The following is an 18,452-nucleotide window of genomic DNA, read 5'->3' as shown; positions in this document are numbered from 1 at the left end:
GTTTGTGTCTGTCTCAGATGAAAGTTTTGAGAAGTTTTTAGCTAGCACATTTCAGCTGTGTCTAGCTTGTTGCTTTGCCAAGTTTTTGAAGAGAAAACAATAGAATAGCCACTGTTGGTGACTGCCCTTCCCCCTTCCCTTGCTTCCTTTGTGTTATGTTAGAGTGGAGCAAAAGAGCATAATTCCTTCTGGTTTCTACATTAAACAATCGGAAAAAAAAATCCCTAGGATTGCCAGTGTTCAGCTTGATAGTGTGACAGAGAAGCGCAGCATCCACCCCTATGCCAATACTTGTTTGCACATGCACTTTTGTGATTTTTCCAATGTTCATGGTTGAGCAGGCTGTAAATTCTATGGTTCTCTTGAGAGACGTGATTGCATGTACATCTGTGCCTTTTTACTGACTGTTTATACTTCTTTCTCCGTAACGTGAAGGGAAAAGTCACAGGAAGAACCTGAGAAACAGGTATCTCATTGGCTTCCAGTACAAATGGAAGAAAAGATCATGAGGATAGATGGAAAAAAAGCTCACAGAAAAGAGAAGAATGCTCAGGAAAAGCTCTTCTGAGATGATAACTAGGATAGGAATGCATCTACGCCTAGGTTAGGCTGAGCAAAAAAAACCAGCTAAGCCTCAGTTTCTATGGAAGGGAATAAATTTAAGAGTAAGTAAAAGATAAGTAACATATGAGGATGGGAACTAACCAGGGAAACTGTTACTTGTCAGCACACAATAAGACTTGATAAAAACCTAGTGAGGAGGGAGAAGGAATAGATTTTGCTGGATTAAGAGACAGCATTCAGAAAGAATGGACTGAGTGCTGCATAGCAGCTCATTAAGTGAATACTGGCACACTGAACAAGGTGAAAGCCCTATGGAAAACAATCCTGTCATCATGCAATTAAAAAATTTGATCACCATGCATGTCACAGAAGTCCAATTGCCCTTATACATTATAAAATGTCCTATTCTTAATGACTAATAGTGTTATTTTAATAGGAACTTGTTTATAATGTAATTAAAAAGGCATTTCAAAACACCAAGTACTAAGGAGTAGCTTTGAAATATAGTTAGGATTTACATAGTATTAAGAGAAACTGCTATCCCTGTAACAGGACTGTTTAGTGTAAACTTCTAAAGTACATGATTAGCCACTTGATTACAATTACAATTTTGCAAATGTGCACAGTGAGTCCAACCATTAAGTTAATAAAACATTGTAGAGATGGTTTCAGAATTAAACATTATTTCTGCCTCTGCAAAATCCAGGGGAAAAAATTTTAAAAAACAACACAGAAGAATCAATTCGACATATCCAGTCCAAGTTTAAAGTATTAGAATTCAGTTTTTACAACATCAAAATGGTTATATGTCTGGTTAGGAAAGAGGCCTAAATGGTGTGAAGTGCATAGATAGGTGAAAAGAACGTAGCCCAATTCAACACGGTATTGAGAGATTTGATTTCATTTTTGTCTAGCCATCTCTGTCTTGCCCTGAAGTTGTCACAAACTTCCCTGATGGCAAAAACTGTTCTGGGTCATGCCCTCCTCTTTTTGAAGCCCTTCTCACTTCGACCTTACTGTGAAGTTAGACTGAACAGTTATTGAGTACTTACAGTAGTCTGCATAGAATTTTAAAGTGTGGCACAATTTTTTCCCAGTGCTAGGATTTCAATGTAATGTAACTTCCTCCAATAGGACTGAAAAGGCTTTCACATTTCTATTTGAATAATCAAAATATTATGTTGTCACTCTAACTTATTTCAGCTTTTCATATTCTGCTTTTCTAACAGATATTCTCTTTGCCCATCCCAAGGCCAATTATAGTTCTGGCCTTGTTTTCTTAAAAAAAAAATTAAAAAATCCACCTGCTAGATAAATGTGATAGTTTTCTAAAAAGCTGGGCTCTGTAATTTGTTTGGTTCATGTTATTTATGCATTTCAGTGAACAGATGTTTAGTGGATTGAGGAATTCTTGTAATTTCTTCTAGCTAGCACAATAAAATTAACATTCCTCTAAGCAGGGAAGTGAGTAGATCTCAGTTTCTCTTGTATTGTCTTTTGGGTGGATTCTCAGTGATCTGCAATGCAAGCAAGTTACAGTAGAAGCTTTCTCCTGGTTGAATGATTAACTTGGTATCTATTAAGAAGAAAATTGATGCATTGGAGAAATAGTTGCCTCTCTCACCTCTCTTTTCAAGACTGTTCAAAAGTTCTAATGCTGAAAGCTCCCACTGCTTTCCTATACTTAATGAAAAGGTTAAGTATCACTGAGGAACACAGAACCATGTACAACTGATTTATAAGCCTCCTTTCCTTTGGCAAATACACTAAATATGGTAGGTGTGTGTTGTGTTTTTCTTCTAACTTGCCCTCTGCTTCATCTTTGCCTGCTCTCCTTTTCTAGTGATTCTTTTGGGATGGGAGGCCACAAGACCTACTGACCAGGACATATGGGTGAGAGCAGAAAGCATGGGTTTATTACCAGTTCCACTTGTCATTTGCCGTGGTGATAAGTACAGGCAGGACAGCTATGTATTTCTCTTTGTTTGCTCTCCTTACCACTTGATTTGAAACAGTAAACACTCTCTTGCTCTATATTTGCACAGGGAAGTTGAAATCATGTATCCGAATTCTATCTGTATTCTACCTCAGTAGGTAAAAATAACTCTTATGATTTCTTACCTTCACAAACCAGAATTTTAAACTCTCAAAATAGAAAAAATTCTAGTATCTCACCTGAACACTTCCTTACTACAGGAAGTGCTAAAACTTTTAATACTTAAAAAACTAGCAGATGATAGAATTCCTGGAGATGCAAAGTTCTCGAGAAATTTTATCAGGGATTTGAGAAGAAGCAGTGGCAGTACTTCCACCAAGTTACTCTGACTTACAGCAATGCTTCTGTTCCATGCTAGATTTTTGTTGAATTTCAAGCTAATATTTCCTCCAGTCTAGGCCAAGTAATTAACTTTTTTTTTTTTTTTTTTTTTAATCAGGGTGATATACTGGGAATGGCATTTATGATTAATATTAAGTGAATACAGGTACTGCCTTTTGAAAAATCTTAGTATCACTGAGTTGAGATGCTTTGACCTCTTTCCCAACTAAAGTGTAATAACATGAGGACTAAACTAGACTAGACTAGACTAGAATAGAATAGTTCATTTGGAAAGGATCAACACTGCTCATCTAGTTCAATTGCCTTACCACTTCAGGGCTGAAACATTATTAAAGAATATTATTAAGGGCACAATCCAACTGCCTCTTAACACTGATGTACCTGGGGCATCAACCATCTTTTTTAGGAAGCTGGTTCCAGTGTTTCACCACTCTCTTGGTAAAGAAATGCTTCCAGATAATGTCTAGTCTGAATCTCCCCTGGAAAAGCTTTGAGCCATTCTCAGGCATTCTGTCCCCAGCTCCCAGGCGGAAGAGCCCAGCACCTTCCCCTCCACACCCCTTCCTCAGGAACCTGCAGGGAGCAATGAGGTTGCTCCTCAGTCTCCTCTTTGAACTAGACAAAGCCAGAGGCTTTGTGTAGGACTAGACTATTACTATAGAGATGATACACTAATAATAATGCTCATCAATTATAGTTGTCAAAAATCTACATAAGTATTAATTCCCCATCTCTGATCATTTAACCATTACTACATTTATTTTTTTACTGAAGTGATCATAGGTCTCATTTTTCAGATTAAATGGGCAGAGAATTTGCAGTTTCTGCTAGCATGAAGCAATAGCAACATTGCCTGGGAAGTCATTTTAATTGACCTCAAAGAAATTATTTCAGCATGACCCCATCAGTTTGGGTAACGCTGGTCTAATTCCTCAGGATTCCACAGAACGTCAGCAGTATAGATCTGTGGTGTAACAAATTCTGCACCTGACCTCACTGACATCAGAGCTGAATGATGTGAACCTAGAGGTACAGATTCCTGGGTTCTTGACCTAACAATGCCAGTGTGCTCAAGGGTTAGTTAGTATGGTCTTCTTTAAGCAGAGCTTTATCTTAGGATGTGTGGGTTTGCATTAGAAAAAGGCCATTAGACTAGGATATAAGATGCTGATCAGAAGTCCTTGTTGTCAAAACCATCATTGCACAATATGGTCTGTAGGTATGAAATCCCATCTCTGCTAAATCTGATGTCAAACGTGCTGAAGGACAGAGGTTTTGTCACAGTACTAAGAAACACTTAGGCTGGGCATAAAAAATGTATTTGGTGAACTGTTAAAGGAGTGCTGAGTCAGTCTTATGAGTGCCTCAATCCCGCTGATTGTGTGCTGTAGTGCTGTAAATTTCACTTACAGCAAGAAGTATTTCACTTAGAGAAGAGATAAAGAATTGTTTTTCTGTTGAAATTCAGTGGAAAACAACTTCTTGCTCTGTCATATTGGCTGTGCTGGGTATGTTTGCTGTCTCACATGCATAATTCCAAGAAAATGTGCACATGTTAAAAGATTAAGCCTTAATTTTACACTCTCTCATAGTTACAATAGCTGTCAAATATAGCTGCCTTGCAGTATATGCTGTATGAAATGGGTTTCTTAAAAATATTTTGGGACTAAGTTAGGAAGCTGGACATAAGTATTTTGACAATGTCTTCTCTTATTAATTGATCCATGTGTATCAGGTGTGGCTCAGTGATGATTTTCCAGCAGCATAGTTAATACAGGCCATAGCATTATTTATCCTGTGCAAACATTGAAACAACACTCATGCTTTTCTCACTGTACAGTCCAGTTATTTTTTCATTGTCTTTTATCAGGATTTTCATCAATGTTTCCCCACAGCTTCCAGATTGTTCACAATGCAGATGCAGCAGTTCTGTTCACTGGGCTGGGCAACAGCAATCACATTACCCATGCCCTGCATTCTTTACATTAGTTGCTCATAGGAAGATAAATTTAATAGTACAAACAGGGGATGAAAGGACACTTGGTTGGTTGTTCTAAAATCCATGAGTGACAGAGTAAGAAGGCCTAAGCTCTGTTTGCTTTTTTTCTGACAATTTTGCTAGTGACTGTTTATATTTTGATGCAGCTATAGCCTATGAAGATCAGTTTGGTATAACAGTTTACACTGATATAGTTCTTTTGGGTGACACTTAAGTTACAAAGCAGATGGATTTGAGTGCATTTTGAACCTTAGAGTTTTTCAGTACTAATTTTGTGGCTGAATTTATATCTTCCATTATTACTTAAATTTTTTAGAAGCCCTGCAATGCTTCTGACTATAACATCTTGGGTATGATGTGAACTTCAGTGGTTAACTTTAACATTTTGTTAGAAGGCTACAGAGCTTTCTCATTCTATATTCCCCAGTATCTTCCGCAGAAGCCCTGATTAAAATGAAATTTTTAGTGTTTCAGGAAAAATTTAAGGCATACTTTTTATTATTTAAGGGATCCCATATAGTCTTCTAATAGCCATTATCAAGGGATGTTCTGAATATTTTAGATCCCATAGGGATGACTGCTACAAAGTTTCTGGATTTTATTGCTGTATTCTCTATTATAAAAGGAATAAAAATTTTGTAGTAGAAATCCCCAGATGATATTTTTCTTTTAAATGTTTTGGGGTTTTTTTTTTTTTTTTGCTTTTTAAAAAAGCTATACTACAGAATTATTTGTGGCATGATTCTTGCTTAAAAAATACTACAAACATCCCACTTTGTACATAAGTTGAAAATTGTTTTATTTAAAGTTTTAATGGTTATAATGGTCCAGCTGAGAGACCATCACTCATTTAGCTTGTAGTTATTAAGCACTTAACATCAATAATGGTTATGTTCAAGAAGCCCATTTGGATAAAGCACAGAATCATTTATGTCAATATATGTTGAGAAAATGTGTTTCATTAAGAAAAAGGTACAGCAAAGAGTAATCCTCTCTTTACTTTAAGAGTAAACCTCTCTCTTTTATGAATAGCATAGTAGAAAATGTTTTGGTTCCATTATCTTCTTCATCCCTGGAACATTTAATGTCTTTAAGTTCACTTAAAATCATGTGTTTCTTCTTTCTAACATCTTAGGTATATCTGGAGCCACTGGTAGTCTTCAAATATTATATGTAAACTTGTAATGACACCCTTCTGTGATTACTTGTATTAGAGATGGCAGAGCTTTGTTCTGAAGTAATATAAATGAAGGGAAAAGCACTGCATTTTCCTAAAAATTACTATTTATACACTGCTCTTCTGTTTTGTATTGCTTGTTAACTGCACTTGGAGAGTTAAGACAGATCAAAGCTAGGCGTTGGTTCAGATGAGAGGTGAAAGAAGAGCAAAAGAGCAAAAAATGATGCAGCAGCAGTGGTAGCAACTTGGGACATCTGTGATAGGTGAAAGGATTGGGAGATGTCAGATAATCAGTAAGAGTGCTCTTACGCACTGCAGAGTCATGCTGGAGAATGTGGCCATTAAAGTATTAAGATGATAAATGGAGATGGACAGGACCATAAACTGTTTATTGAAGTAGGGGTCTTCCAATTTTTAATCTAGCTTTTTATGAGCTGCTCATATTAAACAACTCTCATAGGGAAATCTCTATAATTCTTTTTTTGTTGCTCATCATATCCTTCAAAGACCTGTGTCCGAATGTGTCTTCACAGCTAGTCATGGCTGGTACAAATAGAGTTTTAGTGCCAGTTGCAGTGTACGGGGGAGCGAGCTGTGGAATTCGCCTTACTTCAATATGATCTCTGTGACATTGAAACATGACCATGGACAATACAGCAGGACACAAGAAACAGAAATCACACGCAGAGGTCTTTACTAGATCAGCTGATTTAGTAGAAGAAAGTAGACAAGCTTTTGGACACAAGACATTCTTTAGTCTCAAATAAAACCATGGACTCAGTAGTAGCCTTACTCATTTTATGGCATATCACAATAAACCTCCTCTTTAACTTCTCTGTTAATAAGGCAAACTACCTCTTTCTGTTCCCTAACACTGTCTCTAGTGTCATCCCCTTACTAACTCCTCCTTTACTTCAAAGCTGTCCGCTCTGTTTTCTTTCAGATGATTTAGCTGATATATACCTAATTGCCTTCAAGTTGTATATAGGTCAGCAAATTTTATTTAGGTCTGCCACATAATTTTTGAACCCAATGAAGACCTCTAGACCTCTGAATGGTTTAAAAAGCTTGTTTTTTTTTTTTTGTTGTTGTTGTTTGTTTTGGAGTTTGTTTTTTTTTGTTTTGTTTTGTTTTGTTTTTTGTTTTGTTTTGGTTTTTTTCTTTTTTTTAGCTGCTGGTTTGATGCAGCATAATACCTCTTGTCCCAGTCCTGTAAGTGTTCCGGGTCAGGTTGGATGGGGCCCTAAGCAAGCTGTTCTAGCGGTTGACATCCCTGCCCATGGCAGATGCGAGGCAGGGGTTGGAACCAGATGATCGTTCAGATCTCTTCTACCCAAGCCATTCTATGATAATATGCAAATCTAACAATTAATTTTTGAGGGATAAGAACATGAATGAAGAAAAACTTGAATGCATACTGGATCCACTGTACTGAAAAGAGCAATGACATAAGTTTTACTGATTTAAGAGCTATTATATTGTTGTTTCTCTTCAGCCTTACCATTCCTTACCATATAAGGAAGCAGGCCAGAAATGCTGATCTTCATAGCCCCTAATATAGGAATGTCTTACTCTGCAGATTGTGAAGGCAGAAACATTTCCAGGGCCATGTAGCTTTTGTGACAGATCTTGGTATCCGCTTTCTGGTCTAAGTGCATTTCTCACCTTTTGTCTCCTTATGCATATTCATTGACACTTAGACCTTTGGCTGCATGCTGGTGAGCTTAGTGGGACTGAAACTTGTATTTTTTGCCTTCTGTCATGCAGTCTTCTGAAGTGTTCTGGGATATAAGAGGAGCAATTAGTGCAATTTCTACAGCTTTGGTTCTCTCCTTTGCAGCAACAAGGTTATTGACCATCCCAGGTTTTCTAAAGCAGTCACACTATTTATAAGAGTAAACCTCCTGTAAAACAACAAACCTTTATTAACATTTGACCAGGCAGGCTCTCAGTATTTGTACAGATCATTTGTCACAAACTCCTGGCAGCAGCTAGGTGACCCTAGTTCGGTTCTCAAGTACATTATGAATAAACCTGGACAACTAAACATATGTGCTCATGTGAGGGCCCCCACTGAGATTGTTTCCAGCCCTTCTTTGTTGCCAGACCTTTTGTATCAGACCAAACCAGTAAAGTGGGCATAAGGCATAAGTCATATAGATTTCCAATGTTGTTTTTCTTCTATCTGCTTTTCTCAACTTCCTGTTGGGACTCCACTGCAGGACTTGTAGTTCTTTGAAAATTTGTTCCACTCAACTGAGTCTGCTAAGAATACATTCAGTGACAAACACTTATGATAAATGTGTCCTTTACATTATCAAACCAGGAGTGTTTCCTTATTTTGAGGCCTCTCAGAATCTGTTATATTGCTGTGTTGCAGTTTTTGAATTACTCAGGATGTTAGGACATTGCACCAGGAAAGTTTTTATTATTGGTTTAAAAGTGACCCCAGTTTTAATCACAGGGAGATATACATCTTGCTGTACCTTTAGCCTTTACAGTTGCAGCTGAAACTCTCTATTTAGATTTCTCAATGTTCCTTTTCAGAAAAGACAGAGAACAAAACCAGCAGATAATAGTTGCTGTAGGCTGTCATCTAGTTCCCTGAGTTATTTTATTATGGAATGGAAGAGAGTAGCCAGATCAAATAATGATGGCGCTCAGCTGAACTACATGGGCAGAGACTTGGTTGCTGGGTTTGCGGTGGGGCAAAAACCATTCTCTCTGCATCTATATAGTGAGAGAGAATGCAGGAAAAGCTGTAAAGGAAAGGATTGTAAAGGACAGGAAAGCTTGAAAGAAAAAAGGAAAAGGGCATAGCATAAATAAGTGAAATTGAAAGGCACAAAAGGCTGAAAAGAATTTCAGCTCTGAAGAGTTTTTAGAATTGGAAGAAGCCTGCAAAAATAAAAACAATGTTTCTTCTGGGTTCTTGGCAAGGAGATTACAATGATCTAGTGAAGCGGGGAGAGAAAATCAGGGACAGTAAGTGAGATGAATTTTTAAAAGGCTTCAATGCTGAGAGAATAAGAAGGCTACAAATTATTTGGGGCAGAAGTCTGAAGACATGTTAGAGTGCTTTCTTAAGTGTGGATATTTGGCAGTATTTCTTAAAATCTGCCCTGAAGACTTGTGGAAAATAAGAAGAGCATTAGCTGAGCCTCCTTATAGCAAGACCTTGCTAGGAACCCATTGGACTGCAGTATGTAAGAGAGTTACAGTCAGCAGTTTTGCTTGGACTGGCGTACGGCCACTAAGGTTGCATGATACTTTACATCCCACTTTGCTTCAATTAGATTTTTCTGCTCCATCTTTCCTTAACGGTGTTACTTCTCATTTTCCAATAAAGGAATGGAATTAGCTGAAACAATTCTTGGTGGGTCTATATACAGCACATCTTACATTGCACTTGCTTTTAGCATGATGCTTAAAAACCCTCAGTACTTAGATAACATTACCTTTCTTGTGCTAATGGCTGAAATAACAATAAACAAGTATGCCTCTTATCTGTCTCTAAATAAATTTTTAAACATCTGAAAATTCTTCTTAGATTTTCCTAAGTGTTCATTTGCTCAGCCAAGCTATGGGTCTGAAAACTGACATGCAGAGACATAGTCAGTTTTAAAATTGTACTTTTACTGAGGACTGAATATTTCTTTTTTCATTTTGGTGAAGAGGCTCTCCTGTGTCAATAACAGTGCTGCCTCTAGAACTGTAAGAATTCAGGGAAAAAAGTGCTTTCAAGCCACCCTGTAGTTACACACACAGTATAAAATGTATCCCATGCGGAGGGGTAACTTCTGTCCATCCGTGTGGAGGCAAAGGAGGCAATCCAGTTCTGGACAACACATTTGACCACTCCAGAACTTCCCCAGCCATTGCTCCTTGTAAGAATTGAAATATGTACTTTGAGAAATTTAGAATTTGACTCTTTTCTTCAACTTTATTCCTTGTGTATTGGATTTGGTGTACAACGTTGACAGATTCCATTGGCTGGTTTCAGATGACATCAGTTGTCAAAGCTTTATTTGTGTTGAAGCCCATGCAAGATTTTGATGCTGGACTAAAAGCAGACTGTAGAACATGAAGATGATGTCACAAGCTGCTATCAGAATCTATCCTCATAAATCTCATTTCAGTGACCAAAGATTCAAGTGCAACTACGTTTAAGACCCAGCTGCCTTCTCAGAGAGCTGCCTTGCAGCCCTGATGCCCCACAGCTTTAGATGGGCAGAGCCTGGGAGCAGCCAGGTTAGTTGTCATCTGTGTAGCTGTGCTGTGAGAGCTCTCTCTGGGCACACCTGTCTGTGCAACATCTTGTGAGTCCATGCAGGTGGATTTTTGTTACCACACTACATGCGCGTCCATGCAGGTGTCTGTGCAAACATGAATTTTGTCTTGTCCGCACCTACACGTGCCCGGTTTGTTCCCAGGGTTTCAAGACATAAGGAATATCTGTGGCTTGTTGCTTGTTTTAGCAATTCATAGGCATACCTGATCCTCAGTGGTGGGCCCAGATCTCAAACATTGAGTATTGCTACAGGAAAGGTGATCAGAGGAGAGGGTCCTGCAGAGGTGAGGCAGCGTGTTCTGAGCCAATTTCTTGCTTCACCCTGAGACGCGTGGTCAGTGCCATCTCCCCGCCCCCGACTCACTCCCTCGAGGGCTCTAAGGGCTGGCTGTGCATGTGAGAATTGCATGAAAAATCTAGTTTGCCTAAGAGTTCCTCATCCCATCCTGGGGCCAGTTAAGAGCTGTGAGGTTGACAGGATACAAAGGTGTTTTCCGTGCCACCGTGAGTATTTAGGGCTGTGGCTCCTGCAGAGCTCCTTGGTGCTCTGCTGGATGCGCCCCAGGACGTCCACCCTGGGTTCCTGTGTTGGGGGTGAGAAGGGAGAGCACATTTTTCCATGTTACAGTTCTGACTTGTGCTACTGTGTGTGCAGTAGCCTTTTGTTCTGTGCCACCCTCACCTTCCAGGCTGTTTGCACTGCACTGACCTGCCTTGTTTGACACGTCCATCTTGTGCATTGCTGCGCTCCCCCCAAACCCGAGCACGGGCTGGGCTCCTCTGCTTCTTAGCACTGCAAATAAGGCTGCACATGTGCAGCACAGAGCATCCCACCCGTGCACACGAACTCAGCAGCGCCGTGAAAGCGCAATTAAAAAGGACTAATAAAACTCCTTAAACATAAAAACACCCAGCAAAAAAAAGCGTGCACATAAGCGGCAGGACTCAAAAAAGCAAAGGGACGAGCGACGACTCGGAGAGCGGCGCACGCGCAAGACAGTGAGTTACTGCGCGTGCGCAGCAGGAGCGGTGTCGTGTGGCGCGGAGGCTGCGTATGGGGCTGCTCGCTGCCTCCGCCTGCTGGCTGATAGGAGGTGCTGCAGCCCCGGGGACAGGCTGCAGCGCGCGCGGCGCCGGATGGCGCTGACTGCAGAGAGCCGCCCGCGCGGGGAGCGGCCGCACTGCGCACGCGCGGAGCGGGAGCGCCGCCGCCTCGCGCTGTAACAAACGTGCCGTACCGCAGCCGGGACCTCACGCCTTCCCTGGGCGTTGTAACAAACGTGCCGTACCGCAGCCGGGACTGATGGCACAGAAGGGAGGTGATGGAGGACAGCACAGCAGGCACCCTGCCCTCCATCTAGGTGTGAAGAAGGCAGAGCTGGGAACTGTCAGCAACATCCCACCAGGTCTGGCTCATGGTGCCACCCTGAGGGTTTCCCCTGCCTTTGGGCAGTCCCAGCTGCTGCAGCTCACTTGACAGAGACTCACTGTCTATGCTGTGCTTGGCTGCACTGGAGATGAAGCCGAGGACAGCAATGGTTACCTTCACATCCCCTGACTGCAGATGGGAGGGAGGGCGAGCTCTGTCACCTTGGGAAGGCATGTGCAAACTCATTGCTGCCCATCTCTGGAGCATGGCTCCATCAGGGGATCGTGGTAAGGACAGCAGTGCTCACCTAACTTTGCACCTGAGGTCAGCTTCAGGATCTTGTCATACTGTGGGAGAGCAGAGCTTCACAGTAAACACCAGCTAACACACTCACTAGCAGTGTTAACAGTAACAATTATTACCTAAATATTAATACTAATAACGCTTACTGTGCATATTAATACTAGTAGAGGCGAGTAGTGTTCTTAACGCTGAGGCTTACATGAAGAACACAAAATTAATTAATGCTGCTGACTATGCTATTGTAGTGTTGAAATACTTGGCCTCCACTGTGGTAGCTCCACACTTAGCTCAATGGCCTCCCCCAGCAGGTCCCACAGCACCTGGATGCAGATCAGCTTAAGCTTCACTGATGTGATAAAGAGTTCACTCTTTAAAATTTTAAAAAGTTTAATAAAGGATAAAAGCACAAAATAATCCAGCACTGGGGTGCTTTTGGTGCATGGCCAAAGAGCACAGAGGTAGCTTACAAACATGTTCCCTATATACGGTTACATGCATATTCATCAGTTTATACAATATTCAAACATTCATTTGAGTTTTTGATGTTCCAGGAACTCTCTTGTTTAATTTCAACCTCTGACTTGTCTGCAGAACATTCTGTAAATTAGGTCTACATATTTTATTTCTTCCTGTTTTTTTATCCTGGTGCTTCACATTCCCTGATAATGCCGATACAGTCAATAAATCCTTCCTGGATGCTTAAGATCTGTTTTTGTCACTGTTACCTTATCACTTGGAAAATCCAGTCTGTAGATACAAGAAACAGAATAATTGCTTCATATCATTTTCTGAGTTAGTTACATAGAAGTACTTTAGTTTTTATTTTAACATCTTGCTAAAGCCTACGATATATTTATCACACTACTATCCATATGAAATATACAGTGCATACATAAACTGGCATATTATACTATACAAAGCAGTTAAAAGTATGTATAAGTTGTACCATATCGAAATACTTGTGATGCAAAACGCGAATCTATGAACGTGAAAACCAATATTGTTTTATTACCTATAACGACCAACGACTGTGGGGGAGAAGGAGGGTGAGCAGCGGGCCCGCAGTAGGCGGAGGGCGGGCAGGGGAACGCGGGCACTTAACTATTTTGGCCAGCGTGCTGATCTCGGCCAGTCGGGGCAGGCCAAGTCCCGCAGAAGCGGAAGCACTGCGGGGGAAGAGGCGTCCAGAGCCCGCAGCGGGCACTGCACGCACCCCCGGCCCCCCCCCCCCCTTACCATGTCGCCGCCGCTCCCCGGTCCGCTCTGCTGCCGCAGAGTCCGCCTCTGCGAGCCGCAAGCACTCCCGACCTACGCCCCTCCCCGCCCCGAGTGCCGATGGGGCGCTCCGGTCGGGGCTCTGCGGGGGTCTTTTCGCCGGGACCTGGACACGAGAGAGGGCCGGAGAAGGGGACGGGGGGCGGGTCTCGCGAGCGGGACCCAGGGCGCCCGCGGGCCCTTCGAGCAGCCCGGGCTCCGCCCCACGCTCCCACGGGCCGCAGCCTCACGGCTCCCAAGCCTGCCAATCCCAGCCCGCCTTTCTCCGCCCCGTCCAATCACAGCCGCCCTTTCAATCCGGGGGCGGTCCCGCCAATCTCAGCCCGCTCAGTCGCGGCTCGGCCCCTCAGCCCGGCGCCGCTCCGCCGGCACCGGCCGCACTCCGCCCCTGCCGCCACTTGCCGCTTTGGGAGCCGGCGGTGCTGCGTCCCCGCTGCCGCAGCCTCGGCAGGCGCTGTTGGGGCCGGAAAGGGCGGGCGGGAGCTTCCCGTTCAGGTCCTGGCCGGGATTTCTCCCAGGGAAACGGGCAGACGGCGGGGAGCGGGCGGACTCGGCCCCTGCAATGGCGGCGGCGGGAGCAGGGCTTGAGGGGACCGGGATGGGAAGGGGGGGGGGGGGGGGGGGGGGGCGCGCGGAGCCGAGCGCGGCGGGAACGGGCGGGCTGGGATTGGTGGGGCCGGCGCTGCCTCGGGTTGTGATTGGCTGGGTGGTCCGGCCGTGGGGCATAAATAGCGTGGGTTGAGGCGCTCCTGGCGTCAGTTCGGCGGCGGAGTCGGGAGGTGTGGAATGTGCGGGTGCGCGATCCGAGGAGCGCTGCTGCGCCGGGATGGGAACCCCGCGGCTGCTGATCCGGGGAGCGCCGGTGAGCACGGACGCGACTCCCGCGTCTGCCTTGCGCCGCTACTGGGGGAGCCGGCGGCTGGTGCGGGGGCTGGAGTTGTGCCGGGGGGACTGGCTGCTGTTACCGGGATCCGGGAAGGAGCTGTTTGCGGTGTCTGTATTTAATGTAACGTTCAGAATACCGGGAATAAAGCTGGTTTTTTTCTTTTTTCTTTATTCTTTTATTTGTAGTAAGAATGGTTTCTGCCTTTGTTGTATTATTTCATTACTTTGCTTATTTAATTGTATTTTATATTTTTTTGGTTTGGCTTTTTCTTTACTGGATATCTGATGTTAATTCAGTAAGGGTTTGTGGGTATTGGGGCTAAAACACCAGTTGTGAGACCAGTGGAGAAATCAAGCCCCAGGGTGCGGAACAAGGAGCCAGGCCCAAAACAATAGGGAGTGGTGGAAAGCCTGGGGCTGGATAAATGCCGTGGGAGAAGGGCACAGAGCTGCAGCGCAGGGCCTGCAGGACATGCCCAGAGTATCCCAGCCCCTGCCCTGTGGTACCAAGCAGAGGCTGGGGGTGTGAGGGCTCAGAGGGTTCCAGGGCCCAAGAACCAGCCCAAGGGCACCTTTTGGGATGGGGGACCAGGGGCCTGGTGGCTATTCCTAGCCCCTGGGGCTGCCTGAGGGAGGTGAGGGGCGTCTCTGGGCAGGTGCTGGGCTGAGACACAGTGGGAGGGGGAAGGTAGATGTTGGCCTTCAGGCCTCAAGTGTCCCCAAAGTCGGGATCCCATGAGGGAGGGTGGGTGGGACAGCTACTGGAGACATTGAAATGACGACAGTAACTGATTTGTGGCCTTATCAACAGCCCCAAACTGCAGTGACAAGCAGAAGCAGCTTTTAGCAGCAGGCAGTAGGAAGCTGAGGAGCTGGAGCTGAGGCAGAAGAGCTGGAGGAGACAGAAATATGGTAGGGTTTGGGGTACAACCCCTGTGGGGCTGGGATAGGGAATGTGGTGCTGGGGTGTGAACTGAATGATCACAGCTGAAATTGCTGTAAGGGCTACCATAGGGACTACAGAGTTATTGCTGCAGGAGGGGTTGTCGTGTTGGGGCTCAACAACATAGGCTCAAGAGCTGAGCTGAAACCACATAGAGAGCTAGCGTTAAAACAAAGAGCCTGCCCTGAGAAGCAAAAGTAGCATTGTGTGGCACTGCTGCGAAGATGTTGAACAGAAAGTGAAATGAGAGCTGGCAGTGAAATAAAGCTTGTGGGACTGGAGCTGAAATCACTGGGGCCGCGGTAGGGACTTGCAGTGCTGCAGCATCAATCACTGCTCAAAGGGATACTTATGGTAGATCTAGAGAGTAACCATAAAATGGGACACAAAATGACGAGCTGGAGACAGAATAGTGACTGCTGGAACGGGGGTGAGGATGGTGTTTCTAGACTTGGAGGTGCAGCCTCAAAATTGGAGCCAAAGCCAAGGCCCTCATGTTTAGGCCGGGAGCAGTTTCGCCTGACACAGCTGGAGAATTGAACAGCGGGAGCTCCAAGAACGGAGAAATAAAGCTTGTGGGTCAAGAGCTGAAATCACCAGGGATGGGAAAGGGGTCCTGTGGGGCGGCACGTATGAGAACTGTACGGTTGACATGGGGACTCCAGGATTTGCGCCCTGAACTCACTGTAGGCCTGTGATAACTGCTGCGGCTGAGTATTGTGACTGCAACTAGAACACAATGTGTGCAGTGGAAAACGGGGCGGAACTATTGCACCAGGAAATGATGGCAATGCTGGGATATTCCCCGAGTCTGTGATGGCACTTCCAGCGATGGAGACAAAATCCCTGTGGGGCGGGCAAGTGCATGGCAAGGCTGGGATTCTGAATAAAAAGGGAAAAAGAAATGTAGCGCTGAGAACAAGGCTCTGGGCATCCGGTTGAAATGAGGCAGGGGCTGGCACAGTGACTGGGCATTGCTGGGTGGCAGCTGAAATCACACTGGGGCTGGGATATTGATGGTGCGGTGGGGCTTACTGCCTCACGGGCAGGAGCTGAAGTGTTGCACAGCTGGGGCCCAGACCAAGATGCTGCCCTTAGAAGCCGCAGAAGAGCGGAGCTGGAGCTGCAAGAACAGAGCTGCCTGTCAAATAAAGCTTGTGGGTCAAGAGCTGAAAGAGCTGAAGTCACTGGGCATCAGGTTGTACTTATTGCACGGCTGGGAGCGGGACAGCACGGGGCCATGAACAGTAGGCCTGGCACACAGACTCTAGCATTCTTGCGCCAAAATGACTCTAGGCCTGTGACATAGGGGCAGGGTATTCGGACTGTAAGTAGACCAGGATGTGTGGAGTAGAAAAGTGGGCTGCAGGAAGGTGCCTTAAAAAGCTGTCAATGCTGGGATAGTGCCTGGGTCTGTGATGGCACTTCTGGAGATGGAGCTGTAAAAACTGTGGGGTTGGGATTGTGGGTGGAAAGGGAAAAGAGCAAGATGCTGCACTTTGAACACGGAGAAGCGCAGATCTGGAGATGGAAGAACAGAGCTGGCAGTCAAATAAAGCTTGTGGGTCAAGAGCTGAAAGAGCTGAAATCGCTGGGACCTGTCATTGCTGCACGGCTGGGACCGGGATTGTACAGGGGAATGAACAGTAGGATCAGTACACAGACTCTAGGATTCTTGCGCCAAAATGACTCTAGGCCTGTGACATGGATGCAGGCGCAGGGTATTGGGACTGTTAGTAGAACAGGATGTGCGGAGGGCAAAATGGGGCTGCAGCAATATGCCTAAATCCCCCGCCGATGCTGGGATAGTGCCTGGGTCTGTGATGGCACTTCCAGGGATGGAGACAAAATCCATGTGGGGCGGGCAAGTGCATGGCAAGGCTGGGATTGTACATGAAAAAGGGAAACAGAAATGCAGAGCTGAGAACAAGGCTGTGGGCATCTGATTGAAATGAGGCAGGGGCTGGCATAGTGACTGGGCATTGCTGGGTGGCCGCTGAAATCACACTGGGGCTGGGATATTGATGGTGCGGTGGGCTTACAGCCCCATGGGCAGGAGCTGAAGTGTTCCAGAGCTGGGGCCCAGACCAAGATGCTGCCCTTAGAAGCCGCAGAAGAGCGGAGCTGGAGCTGCAAGAACAGAGCTGCTTGTCAAATAAAGCTTGTGGGTCAAGAGCTGAAAGGGCTGACATCACTGGGCATCAGGCTCTACTTATTGCACGGCTGGGACTGGGACAGCACGGGGCCATGAACAGTAGGCCTGGCACACAGACTCTAGCATTCTTGCGCCAAAATGACTCTAGGCCTGTGACATGGATGCAGGGGCTGGGTATTGGGACTGGAAGTAGAACAGGATGTGTGGAGTAGAAAAGGGGGCTGCAGGAAGGTGCCTTAAAAAACCGTCAATGCTGGGATAGTGCCTGGGTCTGTGATGGCACTTCTAGAGATGGAGCCGTAAAAACTGTGGGACTGGGATTGTAGGTGGAAACCTAAAGGACCAAGATGCTGCCCTTTGAAGAGGAAGGAGCGCAGATCTGGAGCTGGAAGAACAGAGCTGGCAGTCAAATAAAGCTTGTGGGTCAAGAGCTGAAAGGGCTGAAATCACTGGGCATCAGGCTCTACTTATTGCACGGCTGGGACCGGGACAGCACAGGGGAATGAACCATAGGATCAGTACACAGACTCTAGCATTCTTGCGCCAAAATGACTCTAGGCCTGTGACATGGATGCAGGGGTTTGGTATTGGGACTGTAAGTAGAACAGGATGTGCGGAGGGCAAAATGGGGCTGCAGCAATATGCCTAAATCCCCCGCCGATATTGGGATGTTACCTGGGTCTGTGATGGCACTTCCAGGGATGGAGACAAAATCCATGTGGGGCGGGCAAGTGCATGGCAAGGCTAGGATTGTGCATGAAAAAGGGAAACAGAAATGCAGAGCTGAGAACAAGGCTGTGGGCATCTGATTGAAATGAGGCAGGGGCTGGCATAGTGGGAAGGGATTGCTGGGTGGCAGCTGAAATCACACTGGGGCTGGGATATTGATGGTGCGGTGGGCTTACTGCCTCACGGGCAGGAGCTGAAGTGTTGCACAGCTGGGGTCCAGACCAAGATGCTGCCCTTAGAAGCCGCAGAAGAGCAGAGCTGGAGCTGCAAGAACAGAGCTGCCTGTCAAATAAAGCTTGTGGGTCAAGAGCTGAAAGAGCTGAAATCACTGGGCATCACGCTGTACTTATTGCACGGCTGGGAGCGGGACAGCACAGGGCCATGAACCATAGGATCAGTACACAGACTCTAGCATTCTTGC

General features: G+C 45.2%; 1 long non-coding RNA gene across 1 annotated transcript; it reads left to right on the top strand.

Annotated features, from left to right (window-relative positions):
• The first annotated feature begins 14,082 nt into the window (after positions 1-14,082).
• Positions 14,083-16,330, top strand: LOC135278449 (uncharacterized). Its single transcript, XR_010345974.1, has 2 exons — positions 14,083-14,181; positions 15,016-16,330. It is a non-coding gene; the product is annotated as an uncharacterized LOC135278449 (long non-coding RNA).
• The last annotated feature ends 2,122 nt before the right edge of the window (positions 16,331-18,452 follow it).

This window comes from Passer domesticus, chromosome 11 (genome assembly GCF_036417665.1).
Source record: "Passer domesticus isolate bPasDom1 chromosome 11, bPasDom1.hap1, whole genome shotgun sequence".
NCBI classification, from domain to species: Eukaryota; Metazoa; Chordata; class Aves; order Passeriformes; family Passeridae; genus Passer; species Passer domesticus.
This window is presented reverse-complemented; position numbering and strand designations above follow the sequence as displayed.